Genomic DNA, 20,461 nt, shown 5'->3' with positions numbered 1-20,461 from the left:
TATAAGGTTTGTTATATACTGACCTTTGTCTAACCAGGTTCTCCTGAGATCTAAATCTGTTTTTAGAGTCCAGATGGCAGCTCACTGATGTTCGATGAACATACACAGAAACAAGAAGAGAGAGGAATACATAAAAGAGGAAAAAGCATAGAAGCAATTCATTAAAATGACACAGTTCAAAACATTAGATTTACTGAATATTAAAGATAAAATATAAAAAGCAACCGCACTTTCCACAGTCTTTAAATGTAAAAGAGTTTATGTGTGAAATCACGTAAAGAATAATTTCACAAACGAACGTTTCAGCTCTGCTGCTGCCGCGTTTTCATCAGGTAGTCTGCGTCGACTCGTGAAGCCGACGGCGTCACCGTCCAGGTGAAGACTGGAGACATAAATACTGAGCAGAGAGTCGGAGACCTAAAAACATGAACGTCATCGGTTATTCAGTCGAGAATGCAGAGGAAACACAGCGCAGCACACCCTCCTCGCCTCTCCTCTAACAGGAAGTTTCGAGACATGTGCAGATTTTCCACCAAAGTTTAAACATGTTCAAACACAAGCAACATCTTATCCCCTGACAAATCTGTCTGTTTGCATTTTGACCTTTTCTGCAATCGCTTCAAGTTCAGTCTGAACACTCCTTAACTCCTCAGCACACCGAGTGTGCTGTAGGGTGTGCACGAGTCTTTGTTTACATGGCAGGTTGTCGTGTGTTACAAAGTAAGATGGCTGCTGCTGTACTGCTTCCTGTGTGTGTGTGTATATATATATATATATATATATATATATATATATATATATATATATATATATATATATAAGCCTCATTCGGGACTGGATTTATTTCTCTAGGGGACTGGGGTGATTTCAACATTACCTGCACTTGTCAGTGATTTTAATCCCGCCCGGGGCGTGTATGTGGGTAATTTTTCACCCCCACCCCAGTAATAATTAATAATCATAGTAATAATTACAGCTGCAATGTCCTACTGGTTTTCGCCGAACTCGCCGGTCCTCCTGTAATTTAAATCTTGTCCGGAGCGTCCTTGTGTTTTAAAGTGGATCTCTGAGTGTTTTCCTTGTGAAGAGCTGTTTGTCCTTCTACTTTTTGTGTCAGCTCAGTGTGAAATTTGACTTTTGTGTGAAAATGGAGGAAGTCAAAAAATATATTGTTGTTTGCTAACACCAACATATAAGGCCTGTTTGGGAACCAACATGATGACAGAAACAGTTAAAGCCATGAGGAGAGCAAGACGCCATAAAAGCTGTGCTGTTGTAATGTCACACACAGGCAGGAAGTAGAGTTCTCTTTTGCGCCCTGTTTTAGCCTATATTTGTTTACATTTTGCCAAATTGTCTCCATTAAAAGTATGCCTAATTACCTATTAGCACTTCCTGTTTGCAGCGTACCCATGGATGTACAGACAACTATCACTGGATTACTTTGATACTGAAGAAAACAAGCACGTTTTTTCTGTGATTTCTAAGGAGACTTGTGGAAGTTTATTCTCGATGGATCAGAGGTAATGACATCCTCGGGAAGTGTAAGTCACACTGAATGATATCAGCATGTGTTTCATGTCTGGGTGTTAAGATTTGTTAGGAAAGTACAGGTTGGTAGAGTTATGACTCTACGGGGGAGGACGGTTTTTGACTCAAATCCAGCTCACGCAGTATCTTTGCCTCCCCTTCAACTGGAGGCTTTTGTCTTTCAGTTCAGTTCAGTTCAGTATGCTTTATTGACATGAGTGTAACAAAGACAGGAGGGCCAATATTCTCTTTTGGCTTTGTCCTGCTGAATGTCTATTACAGACCATGTCTGCCGTCCGGAACGATGAGTAAAATGTCTGAGGAGCACAGTGAATATCTCATTCCCCACCTGCCTCTGTAATGTTAATCTCCCTGCATACAACCTGCCCGTAACAGTTGAAAATGATTCATATAGTAGTTAAATTACACTCATCAGTATCCTGGCAATTGGCATTTTGTGTTTTTCCCATCACTTCCGTCTATCCCACGGTACCTGAACGTATCTTTAGCACGGATAGGACGCAGCCCTCCTCTCAGTGAAAAAACAGTAATCTAATAATTTCAATAGAGTAGAAATTATTAACTTCTTCTACAACCAGATTTATGGAAAGAATGAGATTATGAAATAAATATTGCTGACCTGGACTGAGATGTTTCAGCCAGCAGTTATGCAGCAAATGAACAGCTTTACTGAAGGACTGGTCTCTACTGCAGAGTGTGTGTGTGTGTGTGTGTGTGTGTGTGTGTGTGTGTGTGTGTGTGTGTGTGTGTGTGTGTGTGTGTTCCAGAGAGAGAGTGAGAGAGACAGATCAGTATTGGATTTTGAGTCGTTTATATTCAGCAGGGGTTCGCAGAAACTCACTGCTACAGTATAGCACACACACACACACACACACACACACACACACACACACTCAGGCTCCTATAGCCTATATAAATCCATTAGAAGTTATTGTTCGTTGGCGTGTTTCTGCGGCAGCTTTTGCTGAATAAAACCCGTTGATTCAGTTCAACACTTTATTGTTCCGTGAGGAAGATTTGGTTTGCAAAAACAGTTTACAATGAAAACACAATAAAAACAATAAAAACACAGAAAAATAAAAATGGCCGCAGCAGATGCAGAGCAGCGTGATGTGATCAGAGCTGAGTGGAAGAAAGGTTGAACCTGCGGAGTGAAAATCAGGTTTAACACAGTTACAGCGAGCGTTGAGCTGAGACAGAAATTAACGTTTAAACCCGATTACAGAAGCCCTGCTGGAGCCCCCTAGGGACTGCAGAGGTCATTACACACAATGATATGATGATAAGTAACATACTATGGTATAAATGTTCTTAGAGCCTGTAGACAGCTGCTGCTGCACCAACGTTAGGATAGTTCAATATTTTGGCTTCATTGGAAGTTTGGTGAGAGGGAAGAAAGCAATAAAGAAGGAAAGATAAAGAAGGACAGATCGAAACATGCTAGAAGGTTGTTTAAATTAAATAAATAAATCATTTATTAATCGTACAGTTCTTTCTTGGAGCTAGTCAGCTAATTTGACAATCAAAGAAGAAACTCTGGTGTGCCATGAACTGAAATACAAACTTGGAAATTCCACTAAGTTCCAGTAAAACATGACATTTAAAGTGATACGATGTCAATGTTGCTGAAAAGTGGAGAGTTTGGTCACAAGTGGTAATTACAAGATAATGACACGTTGATGTTCCCTTTCTTTAAACCGGCAATAACTGACAACAGAAACAAGTTGTGAACACAAAATTGACAAATCATCGCCTTTAAGTGATAAACTTGTTCGCAAACAGCTGCTTGTTTACACCTCCAGCAGACGCAGAGCGACACGATCACCCAACAGGAGAGGCGTGTCTGTGTCTCCTGATGAACGTCTGTCCGGTCTTCTCTCTGTCAGCTCTGTGTTTGGTCTCCAGCAGCTGCTGAGGGAAACATCTGGCTCTTTAGCTGCTAGATGCTCCGCTATGTTCAGCAGCTGGACTCTGACTGCGTCTGTCTGCTGTCTGCTGCTGAGCGGCTCGTGTTCAGCGGCTTTTTTTACAGCTTCTTCTCTGAAAACGACGCTGAGAAACAACGAGCTGAACGTCACTGTGAAGCTCCGTGAAGCCGAGCGGAGCTGCAGGTTCAGCTGAAGGTTCATCGCTACGAGCAAAAACTTTCATATTGTCAAATTGTTTTCAAATTGTCATTTAATACACTGTTATTAGAAATATATCAATTATAGCGACTTTAAAGGAATAGTTTGACAATATGTAAAATACTCTGAAAGAGAGTTACAAAAGAAGATCAATACGGCTCTCCTATCTGTCCTTTATATATGAGGCTACAGCCAGCAGCTGGTTAGCTTAGCACAAAGACTAGAAACAGGTAGAAACAGCTAGCCTACTAATGAACTCGTCTTATTGTGTTTGTTTAATCTGGAAACCAAAGACACGAAGAGGAGCTCATGAACTGCATCCGTTTCGTGTCTGAAGTTTTGACTTTTTTAAAACATGAAGTCATTCAGGTTATTAATGGTCTAACTTCACTTTGTGTGTGTGTGTGTGTGTGTGTGTGTGTGTGTGTGTGTGTGTGTGTGTGTGTGTGTGTGTGAACAGACACAGTAAATAGTGATGAAGCAGCAGAGTTCAGTTCAGTCAGCTAAATGCTAATCACACGTCCAAACTAAAACTGCACTCATCAATCCTCCTTTCATCCCTCCTTCCTTATTTCCTTTTCTCCTCCCTCCATCTATCCTCGTTCCTTAGTTCCTATCCTCTTTCCTCTTTCCTTTCTTCACTCTTTATTTCCTTATTCCTTACAATCATCTTGTGCTCGTTCCTTTTCTTTCTACTGTTCCTCCCTCAGTCCTCTTCTCTCCTCTTGTTCTTCCTTTTTCTGTCCTTTTCTTCCTTCTCTCATCTCCTTTCTCTCCTTCATCCTTCACTCCTTTTTTTTGCTTCGACCTTCCTCTCATTCACTCTTTTACTTACATCCTTTTGTTATTCCCTCCATCTCATTCTTTGTATCCTCCGTCTCATTATAATCTTAATAAGCTGCACACTTAACTTGACAGTTCATTACTTTATACCGTATTATTATCATCAACCGGTAAACCCACTTTGTACTTCACACTTATTTTATTTTATACTTATACCCACCTGGTACTTAATTTATTTTCTGACCTGTATTATAGTGGATTATATTTTTTGTTAGTGCTTCTCTTCCTGTGTGCACTGACGTGACAGTGAGCTGCTGTAACAAGAGTTTCCCCTCGGGGATCAATAAAGTCTTTCTGATTCTGATTCTGATTTTCCTGTTTCTTACCTTCTGCCTCGCAGCATCTCTCATTCCTTCCCCGCTCTTCTCCTTTATTATTAGCCCTCACTGTTCCTCTGTTCCTCCTTGTTTCTTCCCGTCTGTCTCTCATACAGTCTCCTTCATTCCTTCCTTTTTATTTCTTTCTTTTCTCCTTTGTCTCGTTCCTTGCTACTCTTCCCCTTCTTCCTTCTCCTCTTTCCTCCTTTCACAGTCTTTCTCTCCCCCTTCCTTACTTTCTTCCTCTGCTTCTTGTTTTCTCCTGTACTTCCCTCCCTCCTCTTCTCTTCCTTCAGTCATTCTCTCCTGTGTTTTGTCTCCTTTTCTTTTTCTACTTCGCTACTCAACCACCTTTTTCCATCCTTCCATCTCAACTTCTTTCTCTCTTCTCCTTCATCTTCTGATCTTCTCCTGCCTTCTTCCCAACTTCTCTTCTTCCTTTCTTTCCTTTCTCCAGCTTTCCTCCTGTTTCCTCCTTTCACTTCTGCTCCTTCTATCTTTCTCTCCTTCTTCCTTCACTTCCTCTCGTTCACTCTTTTTCTTGTCTCTTTCCCACATCCATTTGTCCATCCTTCCATCTCCAGTCATCCTTTGTTTTCATGTTTCCTCCTCTTTTTCTCTCCCTTCGTCTTTCCTCATTCTCTCCTTTTTCCGTGCTTTTCTCTCATTATCTCTTATTTAATTGAACCAACCCGCCCTCATTTTTTCCTCCTTCCTTCCTCGTTTCTTCCTGTATGTCTCTCTTAATCTTTCTTCCTTTCTCTCCTCCTTCCTTTCGTTCATCCTGTCTTCGCTCCTTCTCTTATCTAGTACTTTCCTACCTCCGTCTCTCCTTGTCGTTCTTCTGCCTCCGTCCTTCTTGTTCTGTTTTGCTCCTTGACCTCATTTTCCTATCCTTTCATCTGTCCTTCCTTCACTCCGTCTTTCATCTTTCGTTCCCTTTCGCCTTTTTTTTCCCTTCCTTACTTTTCTCCCTTTGTCCTCCATCTTTTACTCCCCAGCTCCTTCCATCTTTTCTTTCCCTCTTTCTTTACTTTTGTTTCCACCTTCTCCTACTTTGCTCTTTCTTCTCCTCCTTTCCAGTCATTATTTAAATCCTTTGTATTCCTGTCTCTCCTACTTTACTGCTCATTCTTCTCGTCTTTGTCCTTCTATCCGTCCACTTATAATCATCGTGTTTGCCTCCCTCCTCCTCTCTTCCTTTCTGTCTTTGCATTTTCCATCTTAAGTTGCTTCATTATATCTTGCAAACAATATTTTCTGGCTTTTTCTCCTCTATCTATCCCTTCATCCATTGCTTTTGTGTTCTCCTTCCTCCTTTTAATGTATCCTTCCTTCCTTTGCACCTCTCTTCTCCTCCTCACCGTCCCTACTTCTTTCAGTCGTCTCTCCATTGTTTGCCACATTTTCCTCTTCCTTCCCTCTTCTTCAGCTTTTCCCTCCTTCCTCTCCTTCATCCCTCGCTCCTCCCTTCCTTCCCTCTCTCCATCCTTTGAAGGCAGAAATTGATTTGCTCACTAATTGGGCTGAAACAAACAGAAGCTGATTAATTCATTTTTGCGCTATCTCATTCTGATAAATGAGTCAGCGCTTGGAAAAACAAACCTGTTAACATGAGAAGAGAGAGAGAGAGAGAAAGTTAAACTCTTTGTATTGTGAGCAGTAAATGGGATCACTGCCTCGTTTAGCCCGCTGGCTAATTAGAATTCACTGTGTGTGTTTATTTTCATTGTGTGTGTGTGTGCGTGTGTGTGTGTGTGTGTGTGTGTGTGTGTGTGTGGTCATTGATCAGACTGACAAAGACTTATTATGGTGTCACTTTCTGTGACCCCTTTTGACCCTAATGGCGGTAAAAGTGTGAGTGTGTGTGTGTGTGTGTGTGTGTGCGTATTTGTATGTGTGTGTGTTTGCCCTGCTAATGACTTGTCAGCTTCCACCACAAGTGCTAAAGGTGACGCTTCCTCCCTGGAGACACACACCCACACTTAGCCGTGCACACACGTACTGAATACAAAAGTATTATTTTTCTGGCATCGCTTCCTCGCAAACACAAACACAAATATCAACAAATGCTGGAGAATGTATGTTCTGTGCAGTTAGCTTACAATCCAATCCAGGAATTAGACGCCTGCAGCTGTAATTTTATTTTTAATGGACATACAAAGGAAACCAGCAAGTAGACATATGCACCTGTAAAGTTTACGTTCTGTGTGCTCACAGTGGAGACCAAAAATTAGACACATACAAACTGCACAATTAGCTTCACTTACTGTGTAAGGCAGAAACTGCAGCTGTAACATTACCACTTCAAGGACACAAGGAAGTCCGAAAACAGACATATTTACTGTAACATTAGTTTTTGACAGATCAGGAATTCAATATTCATTAGATTTATAATGATTAATATAATGATTTAAAGTTGATCGTGAATAGAAGCACTGTACAATGGTCCTGAGCTGACACACATCGAATTATAATTCTCTGCAAACAGACGCACACTGTACATTTTCATGCATCCAGGTCTGAAAGTGCATTCATGCATATTCATTCTCTCCTCCATGTGAAGTCTAAACAAACCCCTCGGAGACTCAAACGATCCTCACCCTCAAGTCTGGGTGAGCTACGAAAACCCACTTTAAGCAATAAAAAGCAATAACAACTATAGTTACAGGCAAACGACATAATACAGATAGCACAAGATATGCCACAAAATCAAAATTAAGGCGCGATCGCGATATAGGCCTCATAAACAGGAGGGCTGATTTTTTGAGTCACAAGACAAAAAGGTTGGGAACCACTGGTTTAATCAGTGTGTTTTAAAACCTTATCACATGCTGTTTTATATCATCTGAAAAGTAACTAGTAACTGCAGCTGTTAAAGTAATGGAGTAAAAAGTCCAGTATTTGCCTCTGAAATGTGGATGTTTACAAGTTTAAAGAAGCATAAAATGGAAATACTCCAGTACAAGTACCTCAAAATTGTACTTAAGGACAGTACTTGAGTAAAAATACTTTACTTTTCACCATTGCAGCCACCTAACATCCTGAACACTCACAGCGATTCATGTCAGTTTTATTTATGTAGCCCAAAATCAGTCATTTGTCTGTGAGGACTTTACCATTTAAACCATTTTTTAAAACTCCCTAAAACCCCCTAACAACCATCCTGAACACCCTAGCAACTATTTAGAAAGCACACACATTTAGGTGAACTCATCCTAGCAGCTACCCAAGTAGAATGCCAATTTTTATAAGAAAGTTAGCTCCACAATTAGGAAAGAAAAATGTATGAATACATTTTCAGATGTGGATCAAAGACGATGTCTCTTGTTGGCTTTTACACCAACATAAAGGCGAACTGTGCGATCGACAGACCAGAAATAAATTGAACTCATTTGAGCTGAACAGGGTCGGAGCCTCTGCAGCTTCTCTTTCGGTGTCTGTTCTGTTGCTTTCAAGTCAAGGCGCTCAGCGCTGCGTGACGACCTCCGACCTTTTGATGGCCGACCTCTCTCTTTCTCCCTCTCTCGCTCTGTGACTTCCACTCCTGTGGGACTAACCTTGTTAAATAAAGCTTCATCTAAAATAACTCCATCCTGCCTGTCTGCTCTGCTCCGCTGTAAATCCTTCATCAAACACAGAGGAGAGAGCGATCAATATCAAACCACCAACACTCAAAAGAAATCTGTGTGTGTGTGTGTGTGTGTGTGTGTGTGTGTGTGTTCTCTCTGCTTTATCTTTTGAGTGATAATACTGACGACATTACTTCATTAGCTAATTAAAGCTCAGTCAAGGTGATTTACTCTACTTACTTATTCATTTTAATTCTATTTATTCTATGAATTTGAATAACTTATTTTTTATTATTCATATGTCGGGCCTTACCACGTGTGGAGAACAAACACAGAGGCCTGTATGTGTAACCAAAAGCCTAAACTCATAGAAACAGTGCCAAATCTCCTCGAGCCGTTAATTCACACCTGGGCACGAAATATGAGCTTGAATCTAAACCCTGGATTCCTACTGGACGAGGCGACACATCACATGAGCTTTAAACTTCCCAGGTGAAGTCTCAACTCGCTGAACGAGCAACAGACTCTTCTGTGTTTGCTGAACACATTTTTGGATCCTGAACGAGATTATTATATTCCACATGATCAGTTATCTGCAGAAGGAAGATTCGGATTCACCGTTTTCTTCACAGGGAGGAGGATAACCGCTGAGCTCCGCTCTCTCCCCGCTAAAAGTAAACTCAGCTGTATTCCTTCGCTGAGGATCAGCTTCGCCGTTGAACCTGCTAACAGCGCGGACCCCGGCCACGTCAGCACCCGAGCCTGAGAGGACTCCAAACGGACTGATGCATTAAATCACAAAATCAAGAGCGATCCCAAGTAAGAGGCTTGTGTCTGGGCACAGACAGGTTTTATAACTGTGTGTTATTTCATCTAAGCTTCATTTGTTGTGAATTGTGCATTTCTGCTGTGTGTTTTCGTGCTTAGCACGTTCCATTGTACATTGGTACCGCGCCGTTGGGCCGTTTACTTGTGTTCGTTTTTAGCCACTGTGGAAGCTTAACTGTGCTTCATCAAACCAAAGTCCAGTAACACGGCTGATGAATGTAAGTTCTCTGCCCGGTTCCTGTGTGATACAGGGGCAGCTAGTGTGTCTGACCACAGCATTTGAGATCTCTTGTACCTTTCTCTGTGTGCTTTTCTTCACATTCACATGTACATACACACAACTACACACACATCTCACATAACCCAGATAGCATAACTATTCACGCCATCTGGAGGACAAATAGAGCGTGTCCTCCATTTTGGCTCTCCCCTTTGTTTGTGTTTCGCAGGCCTGATATAGTTACAATGAGTGTTTTATGACTTTGCTGCCGTCTCGTCTTAGTCATGGAAAAAAAGGTTGTTGACGAACATATTTAGTCATAGCTTTGGTTAATGAAATTAACATTAACTAGTTGTCAAATCAGTAGTAATAGTAGTCGTCAACTACTCATCAGCTTTACAGTAGTTAATGTGTAAAGCACCAGTGTGGTGCCGTGGCAGTTGCCTGTGTATATATTACAGCAGGGGCCCACTTGCTTTCTTATTCTGGACTAATCACTTGCGGCAGGAATTTAAAGATAACGTGTACAGCTACTGTAGATACTATGAGACTTTGAAGGTTTAGCAGAGGCCAAAACACTGCACAGCAATTTATAATAAATATGAGAAACGATTTCACTGCTCTGAAAGTTTATTACAGAGCAATCATTTTATCTTTTGTTGCGGCCATCAAGGAGTGGACAGTGGAAATACAGCGTTCACATTACATAGAACTATTCTGGGAATGTGGCCAACGCAGTGCCTTCCTGGGTGATGCTGCATTGCGTTCGGGTAAGTTGAGGTTTGTCATTGTCATGGTTACAATGAAAAAAACACTTGGTTAAGGTTAGGGATCGATGGTGGTCATAGTTAAAAGAAACCAACGCTAAGTGTTGTTAGGAAATGAGAAATGAACAGCTGTCGATCCATCCATCCATCCACCTCGACCTCCTCCCTCTGTGGACTTTGTCGCATTGACAAAGGAGTTATGTCATCTAACTTCTTCCTTTCCTCCCGTCATAATTACTCCGGCCGCTAGAGGGCTTTGTCACTTGAACGTAAACATATGTTCTCATATGTCGTTCTTTGGAGGAGTAAAAGTCTACTGAGCCAAAGCAGTGGTGTCTTTCAAATGAATGAGTGGGCTGCATTTTTCATGCGGTGCCATTGTCTGTCTGAACCCAACGTGTTTCACAATGAATTTGTTGTAATGTGAAGGCAGTGGTGGGCTTTTAGTGTGAAACAACCATAGGAAATGTTGAAAATGTTAGCAAGGTTAGCTAATGAACGCTTGTTGCGTCACTTTAGCTTGTTCATGGTTTTACACATTTTTCAGCATTTCTTAAAAACACCAGAGAATTTTCCTGGCCACTTGGGGGCAGCAGAAACAAGTTGTGAACACAACATTGACATATCGTCATCATCATAATTTAAAGGTTCTGTATATGAGATTCATTAATATAGCAGCAAACAACTATTTGCTATGTAAAGATATAGTGGAGTAACGGTTATCTAATGCGGTCAGTTGAGGATTTATTTTGACCAAACCAGAGTTGGTGATTGTTGGAACAATGGAAAGACTAACAAAAACATTTCTGGTGAGTTTTATTATGTTTCAATGGAGTGTGTTACGATGGTCTGTGAGGTAAAATTATTGGGTTTTTTTCAAAGGAGTCACGGGTGGCGGGGTGGTGGTTAAACTAAAATCATCTTACTGTTTAGCTAAAAGGTCTGTCTCTATAGGGATCCTTTGCTGTCAGACACAATAACAATCTGAGCCTGGCAAAAAGCACTTTCACTGGATGTACTCTGACGGGCGCAGTTGTCCACAGCAGCTATTGCAACCTGTTTTGCAGCTGCTGAGGCATTGAGCCAGCATATTTCAATGAATAAAGGGTTTATTTCGACCAAACCAGAGTTGGTGATTGTTGGAACAGTGGAAAGACCAACAAAGACGGTGCGTGTGTTTTTCGATGATCTGCGAGGTAAAATGACATTGGACATTTTTGTCATTGGAGTGTGGTGCACCCACTTTGTTCACCAGCTAGTTTGTCTGTTTGACTGCTTTTTGCTGCTGAGCAGGTGGTGTACAGTGGGTTTTTACAGCTTTTTCTCTGAAAACAGCTGCCTGCTATGGCCGAAAACTACGCTATGAGAGCGCTGATAGTGAACCAAAACAGTAAAGCTGTGGGCTGGACAGATTAACAACGAGCTGAAACTCACTATAAAGCTCCGTAACGCCGAGCGGAGCTGCAGGTTCAGCTGATAATCCTCAGTAGGTTCATCACTACGAGCAAAACCTTTCACATTGTTCTCACATTGTCATTTGATAAATTGTTACTATAACACTTAAACATTGTATGGATGAAATGGATCATTATTACGTGACAGACAAAGCTGTCAAAATATAGGAGCAGTAAGACAGTAGGTCCGAAAGAAACGGACTCACAACAATGACCTTTTTACTGGAGTAGAAAAAACCTCAGCTGGTGCTGCAGTTCGTTTAGTGACCGGAGAAAATGAGGGATCCACACAGCGAAGATGTACTTAGATTAGGGCAGAAGCATTGTACAGTCTTGAGAAATCTCAAATTGTCGTGTAATAAAGATGAGAAACAGCTCCTCCTTCATGTACCTGTCCCATCGACATTAAGAGGTCAGCGCACCTGCAGCGGGGCTCTGATCCCTGCTGCTCACGTCAACTCAGCGCTGTTTGAAAGGTCTGTTCAGTATCTGCTCACAGCAGTTATCCTGCATGAGAAACTGCGGCTGTAAGATGTATTAAGTGTGTTCATGTGGATACTGTGTGTATTTATCGTCCCCAGTGCTGTTCATTTCGTTGCTGTAACCCTTACAATAAAGTTATAAAAACTGTAGTAGTAGAAATTTTATGAGTATAAAAATTTTATGCAAAATAATATAATTTAAAGTAGATTTTTTTTATATATTTCTTCAGTTGTCTTACAGTTTCTTATACACAGAAACAGAAGTTCAGGTTTGTTGGCATATAAAATACAGATTGATGCCATCCTTATAAAACTGCATGTGAGATTATATGAACTAAAGTTATTTATCTGTTCAATTCCAACGAGCATAGAGGACGATGAGCACTCATAAAACAACACAATAAAAGTCTCAATCTAAAATATGAAAAATAATAAAATATTTAATGCAATTCAGTCATGCAGATTACATTAAAACATAAGTAGAACAGAATGTCAAATTACAGCTCTGGAAAAAAATCAAGAGACCACTTTTCTTAAATCAGCATCTCTACATGTATGTTAGCCATTCCATTCAGTGTCTGTTGAATTCCAACACAGGCACACCTCGTTCTACTTAATGAGGTACTGATCAGGCGATCACCTGAATCAAATCTTATTTAATGAGGAAAAGTATAAAAACCACTGCTGTGGTCGTCAGTATCCTCCTGCAATAGAACTTGGAATCCAAGATGACTCAGATGACTACGACTGAAACCTTTTCTACAACAGTGAGGGTGAATTTTCAGTGAGTCTGACCTAAACCTAAAACAAGAGAAGGACAAAATGTCAAACAGGCTTCACCCAGACCCACATGTTCCTTCAGGTCCAGAGGTTTCCCAAAGTCCAGATGTTTCCCCAGATGTTTCACCTGTGTCAGTATTCTTTAACCTAATGTTCCATTTGGGATTATTGTCCAGATATTAAATCAGGTTCAAAATATTGACCCAGATGGGTGCAATGTGGTCTACCCAGGTCAAGTTTTCTAGGTCCAGATTCTCCACCCAGGTACTGATCTTCCTTGTGATTTTCCTCCTGTTGGTCACGTTCTACAAAGGTTTAGAGTATCCCAGGTCGAGATGTTTTACCCAAATCCAGATGGTCTAAAAAGTGCAGATTGCTTCTCCTCAGATATCTACCTGACTCAAGATGTTTCTAAAAGGTGATGTGCAAAGGTAAAGGTCTCTGGAAGTGCTGAGGGGGCCGGAGCACCCCCTAAAAATGTTTCCTATAATGGCAATATAGGCTGTATGTGATCAACTGAATCATAGTAACTAAAGACATCAGGCACTGTTCACCCTCAGACAGACCCCTGGAGAGAGCCCAGTGCAGACAGCTGTAGAGTACATAATGTAGGTTTAATTACTGCCGCCGTACAGTGAGCCTTATAGGACATTTGTACAATAGGATGTGTGATTTGGTTAGAGCTCTTGATAACAGAACAGATCTTAACTAAAGCTTGCTCCAAAATTTGGAGATTATTCATTCAACATACTGTACTCCCCCAGAGACAGACAGAGAGCATGCATAGGTACAGGAGTGTAGATAATCAGGTTTATCAGTGAAGTGAATGTAACTACACTGCAGACTGGAGTCTCTGTTAACAGTAACAGAGTGAATGCTCATTGGTAGATCTGCGTTATATAAACTTTCTTACACTGCACTGTAACTTCTGCTCTCCTGTTCTATCTTGTTTTTATTTTCTATTTAATTCCTTTTAATTGGATTTAAATGTATTTTTATATTGCACCTGAGAAAATTCTCCTGCTTCTTAAAGGTCCAGTGTGTAACATTTTGGAGGAGTTATTGGCAGAAATGGAATATAATATTCATAAGTATGTTTTCATTAGTGTATAATCACCTGAAAATAAGAATTGTTGTGTTTTCATTACCTTTAAAATAAGCTGTTTATATCTACAGAGGGAGCGGGTCCCCTTCCACGGAGGCTGCCATGTTGCACCGCCATGTTTCTACAGGGGCGGTTCGATCCAGGCTCCCCCAGTCCACATGTCGAAGTGTCCTTGGGCAAGACACTGAACCCCAAATTGCTCTCGAGGGCCGTGCCTTCGGTGTGTGAGTGTGTGTGAATGATTAATTAGTTTCTTTGTACTGATGAGCAGTTCTGTATGAATGTGAATGGGGTGAATGCGATATGTAGTGTGTGAAGGGCAAACCAATCACTGACTCTACACAGGCCCTTTCGTGTTTTTCGCTTGTTTCGCGGCCACCGTAGTTTCTCCCACACGCTTGGAAGGGGAGGGCGAGGCGAGCGGTATTCGAATTGCAGTCTGCAATTTCACCGCTAGATGCCACTAAATCCTCCACACTGCTCCTTTGAAGCTAAATGAACTATTTTTAAAAACCTCGGATCAGCTGGAAAATGCATCGTCACAAAGCCGAAAACAGGCTGTTTTTCTAAACTCATTCTTCCAATAACTCTTGGATCACTGTTAGTGAAGGCTGCTCTCAGCCATAAAACCCTACGGGAATATCCATCTATGCATCCATTAATGCATATTCCATAGGGCTTGAGTTTATCGTACGAATCTACGTGCCATATGAAATCAGCCCCTTGTGAAAAACACTGAGACGTCATTTCTGGCGAGTGACTGGGTTGCGCAGAGACAGAAGGATCCTCACGTCTTCTTTCCTGATGCAGATTCCTCGCTCCAAACACTTTACATACATCCACCGGTATCCATGATGTTTTCCAGGGCCTTCCAGTTGAAGTATATTAACTAACAATAATCCCTTGCAAAGCAAGTGTGTTCAGTATGTCTTGATAACATCTCCCTAAGTTAAAATAAAGCTAATCAAATAGTCTCTATCCATAGCTATCACCATAAGTGCCTTAAGCAGGAGGCGGCTGGAGCAGGTGCTGTGCACGCTGTGCTTTGGGAGAGAAGCTGGTCCGTTGTGCTGGCTCTTCTTATACACACTTATCTCATGGCCACAAGTAAATTGAAACATGGGAATGAAGTCATTAAAACGTGCGAACGAATTGTATCTCGTGCGCACGCAAAAACATTTTGTGGCCTCAATAAAATTCTTTTTTCGGATCTTTGTCTGACCAGAGATAACAATTTAATCTTGGCAGAGAAAGTGACTTCATTATGGCAGACAACATGTAGGAGCTGAGAGTCGTGGCGTCAAAACAAGACAACAAATAAAAAAAGGATGTATGATCCAGAGTCAGCTGCTGGGTAATTAATTGTCAGTCCCCTTTTTTTTATCTATTCTGTGAGCTTCTTCTGGTTTGTTAATTAACTGCAATTTTTGTACTGCAGACACAAATATAATTACTTACTAATTGTTTTCAAAACAACAAAAAACAAGACAGAGAGAACAGGATGGGGGGAAGGAGGATGATGAAGAGAAACAGATGAAGAAAAGTAAAGTAGAAAAATCGAAACAGAAAGACGGAAAGAGAGACTTTCCCCTTAAAATGCTTCTCTGGCCCTGCTGTTGGCCCAAGTCAGTGACATTTCAGCAATATATTTGAATTGACTTTTGTCCAAAGCCCTACATTATGCATCACCATGGAAACGGACACACCCTCATTATGGGATGTTCCACTCCAAATGGACCCAGTAACATCTGAACGCCAGGATATGTGTGTGTGTGTATGTGTGTTTGAGTGTGTGTGTTAGCTGGACAACTCAGCATTAAATCTCATTAGGAAGTGAGGATGAGAGAGCTGGTCCACTGCCTGAGGACACACACATACACACATACACACACAGTTAATTTACTCATCCACCATGCTAAAAAACTTCAACACACACACACACACAGACACTACAATTTTAATAATTACTTTCTGCCTTTATCCCAGTTGCACTTTGCCCGTCTGACACTCACACTGCTGCAGCTGATGAAGTTATTCTGCCATTTCAACTGAACTGGACTAAACTGGACATTGAGCATTACATCTCCGCCATAATTAATAATAATTGTGCAATATTCTGTGTAATACTTCCGTGCAATATTAGTTTTCCCCTTGTTAGTTTTTTCTTATTTATTGCTACTGATACTATATACCTCAATTACTCTTCGACAGTACATGCACCCCCGCTTATTAATATTATTTATTACATAAGGAGTTACATTGTATTTTAGACTGTACTTTCATCACCAACCAGTAAACCCACTTGGTACTTGACACTTAGTTTATCTTATACCGACAGGATACTTAATTTATTTCTGACCTGTTTTATAGTGTATTATATTTTTTGCGAGTACTTTCTCCTGTGTGCACTGACGTAAAGACGAGCTGCTGTAACAAAGAGTTTCCCTACGGGGATCAATAAAGTATTTCTGATTCTGATTCTGATTCTGAAAATAACACTGACTGACCTAAAGGGGGCGCTAACACCTTTTCATTAGCTGTACTAGCAGCATGGCTCTGTGGATAGCAGTCAGGTGAACAGTAAGAACTTTTGTGATTCTCTGACTTTCCATCCGGCCGCATCATCAGGCCAAAATTTGAATTTGTCCAACCCTTTGGTGTTTGACCAAATACCTGCAAAACTAATGGTGTTCCCATCAGCCTCAGCTGTACTTAGTGTTAAGTTCTAATTAGCATGCTAAAATACTAAATTTAGATGGTGAACCTGGTAAACATGATACCTGCTTGACTTGGACATGTTAGCATTGTCATTGTGAGCATGTTAGAATGCTGACTTTAGCATTTAGCTCAAAACATTGAGCCGCTAGCACGGCTGTAGACTCTAACGTCGACGACTATCGTGTCAACGCAGCTCAGGACGCATTCAGGTACAGTATAGAGTGTAGGTCACCTGCAGCGATCAGAACCCAAGTCACAATCACTATAGTTACGCAAAATGTAAGAAAATATACTTACAAACATAAAAATAGGCTTTGGGTTTTGTTTATGTGCTTATAGCGCAGGTGGAACACGAGCTGTTACCCGGCCTGTGTAGAAAGCCGACTGTAAAACACGGCTGAAACACCTCCTGTCCACACGCCGTTAGTCACGTTCCAATTTATCCATTGATCCAGTCACTGATAAAGACTGTGAGATGGGGTTGCTCCAAAAGCTACTAAGTGGATTTTGAATTGAAAGTTTTTTGTTTGGGGAAGACGCTGACCATGAACTGCAACGTTCCGGCCGAGGACATTTCCCCTCGTTTCCTGTTCTCTCTGTCACTTTCTAATAAAGGAATAAAATGCCCCAAAAATTATTTTTTTTAATTATTTTCTGTCATACATGATGCTAATTTTTTTTTAGAACTGTCTTTATGTCATAACATATTAAACTTACATGACAGCTACTACTGATCCAGTGCAAACAATGTCACCATATTGTTGGATTCTTTAAAAAAGTTTCAAAATCCATTAAATAATGAAAAAGAAAATGAACCCCCAGACCTCAGATAATGAAATAAGAAATCTCTTATCCATCATTCATTCCCTCCATTCAGCTGCACATTTCAGATTTCCCTGGTTAGCTCCTCATATCTGGTTGAAGAATGTTAAACCATTAAATCAGCTGCTGTGTTGGTTGGTGTGAAACCCCTGCAGTGTTACTGGTTAGAGGTGGTGGAATATTCAGTGACTCATCATTTGAACTGAAAAGCAGAGAGAAAGCAATGGAGGCATGTCTTACTTCTTGTTGTACAGCTCTTCGTTTCTGCCCATTTTGTGTTATTTAATAAATTTGATCTTGTTATATTAAACTTTTTTGTCCTTAAACTGTTAATTTTGAGTTTTATTAAATAAATGACACATTGTCAGAAGCAGGTATTTTTAACGCTCTTTACCGTAACTGTTTCTCTTTTCATCAAGTGCCTTTAATTAAAGTCAAATACGACATTATTTACACACTGTGAAAATGTCACAATGGCTATTTACTTTTCCTCTGCTTGTTCCAAACATTCATTAAGCTTATATTGAGTTTAATTTTCAAACCCAAGACTACATGTGTAATTGAGTCTGTATGTGTGCACCTGGAAGTACCATGCCCACCGAACACAGGAAAGAAGAGCGGCTGTATTTAAATCATCTTTGTAGTGAGTTTAACTACGGTTAGTCACGGCTCAGTTAGAACGGTGTTAAAGGAAAAGGCTGGTGTTATTCTATATTTTCCCTTCATCAATAAATCCCATGAAAATATCAAAACCAACAAAGTGTTAGTTCCTGTCTCAATACTTTCTGAGCCCTATTTTCATGGCGGTGCAACGCCCGTCTGCGTGGTATTTCGGTGCCAGCGCAGAGTGCACTGTGCACAGGTGGGAGGTTCATTGAAATGAGGCAGCACAAAGCGAGTCGTTGGTATTTAGGTGGAAATGACGTCTGAGACTCGACATCTCAGAACCACTAACTAACCATCTACTGCCACTTGATTTTATCAAAGAGCAAACTGGATACTTTGAGCAAATGCACAGCAATAATGGAATAATATTTCAAATGTAAATAAACATTTTATTCATCTCCAACAAGTAGATGTGGCATAAAAAAATAAAGTTTAATGTGGTTAAAGCAGGAACATCGGTAAATCAGTCTGCATGAATTATAAAACTTATGAGTGAAACTTACAGTGTCTGTTGTCTACAGCTGCTCTGTGCGGTATTAAAAGTTTCTCCCTCAGCTGATTTAATCCCTGCAGCCGTCTGAAGGCAGCCGGACAGATATGTTGAGAATTCTGCAGCCTCTGATTTGAGAAGTGCCGCGTCAGATATGACGAGATATGGCACAAACGTCCACAATGGTTACCCTCATTACATCACACAAACTAACCATACACACATCACACCTCAGACTGGTCGCCTCTCGTTGTTGCTGTTGTTTTTGTGGGAGGCGTCGGATTGCAGCTAACAACATATGCGTCACACACGTGCAGCGCGCCCTGACTACTTTAATCCCACACATAATTGCAGTGATGGTTGAACGAAAGAGGAGCATCGTTTGGAGCTATTTCACAGCTGTGAATGAAAACTGCGATGTGTGTATCAAACCCGGGTCTCACTGGTGGCAGCTAGAAATTCTACTCAGCTAACCTCACAATGATTGCTAAGCTTAGGCAAATCATTTAGTGGTCATGAAAAAGTATTCAGATTAAGCCTACTGATGATGCATTCACCTCATAAATCATGACCACAACATGAAAGTACACAAGCCGCTTTTAATAATAGAAGGTATCGGTTTTGCTGTTGACGCCGGTGATTCTGGGCCTGTATTACTTGGTATCGGACCGAAGCCAAATTTCGCGGAATGGCCCGCCCCTAGCTACAGCGACTCTTCCGCCAGTGTGTCAGTGTGTCACAGCCTCCTTTCCGACTTTCTTTTTTAGCAAAAGTGGCGTTTCATGTTTTCTTCTTGAAATGCAGAATGTGTCACTATGATTGGCTCAGCTGTTTCAGAGTGATGAGACCAGTGATGTGACTGGCCGAGAGTGTATTTATTAATCACCACACCCTCCGCTCTGCTGCAGACACGAACCAAAATAGCAAAAATAGGTGTTCTTGGAGACGCCCACACAGTCTGTGTGCCAAAGATGTATCGCTTTGCACTTGTCGTGCACTTGCACGATTGAAATAGGGCCCTCTGACTTCCCAACCCTGTCTGTGGCGCTCAGCCCCAAGCCCACTGGTTGCTCCTGAAGACGAAAATCAATGTGTGCATGGGACTGAGTCAAAATAAACTACTGTGTGTGTATTCATGCTAATGAAGGAACACGTCACCCAGTGAGTTTTTCATAGTTTTTGGACAACAATGGAGCTCTATGGCACAGAATTATAAGGTATAGCATGCTTTGATACACACACAATACAAACTCAATTTGCTGATAATGAGAAAAATGTAGAATATCACCAGATTTATCCTTAAATCTGGTGACTGGAACCTGGCTGTGCTAAAATTGTTTAGTAGTGAAGCACAAGCCTAAAAGTTTATGATGACATTGTTCGTCCAGCTGTAGGAAGGGTTCACTACAGTTGGAAAGAGAGAAAAAGAAAGAGGAGAGAGGAACAAAGAAACCGGCGTACAGTAAGAGAGAGAGAGAAGACAAAAGACTGGCAAAGAAAAACAGAGTTTGACAGCTGAGCTTCAGGGATCTACCCTGAGGAACTGAGTCAGCTACCACACACACACACACACACAAAGAGAGAAGACTGATACACACTGAGAGAGTCTCGTATCACCGCAGGGGGTTGACAGAAATTCGTCATGACACACCCATTGACTCAAAATGGGCTTTGAAGCAGAACCATGCTGTCTGCACTCACACACACTTACACACACACA

This window comes from Siniperca chuatsi, linkage group LG23 (assembly GCF_020085105.1).
Source record: "Siniperca chuatsi isolate FFG_IHB_CAS linkage group LG23, ASM2008510v1, whole genome shotgun sequence".
NCBI classification, from domain to species: Eukaryota; Metazoa; Chordata; class Actinopteri; order Centrarchiformes; family Sinipercidae; genus Siniperca; species Siniperca chuatsi.
The sequence above is the reverse complement of the archived record's forward strand: the minus strand, read 5'-3'. Positions refer to the sequence as shown.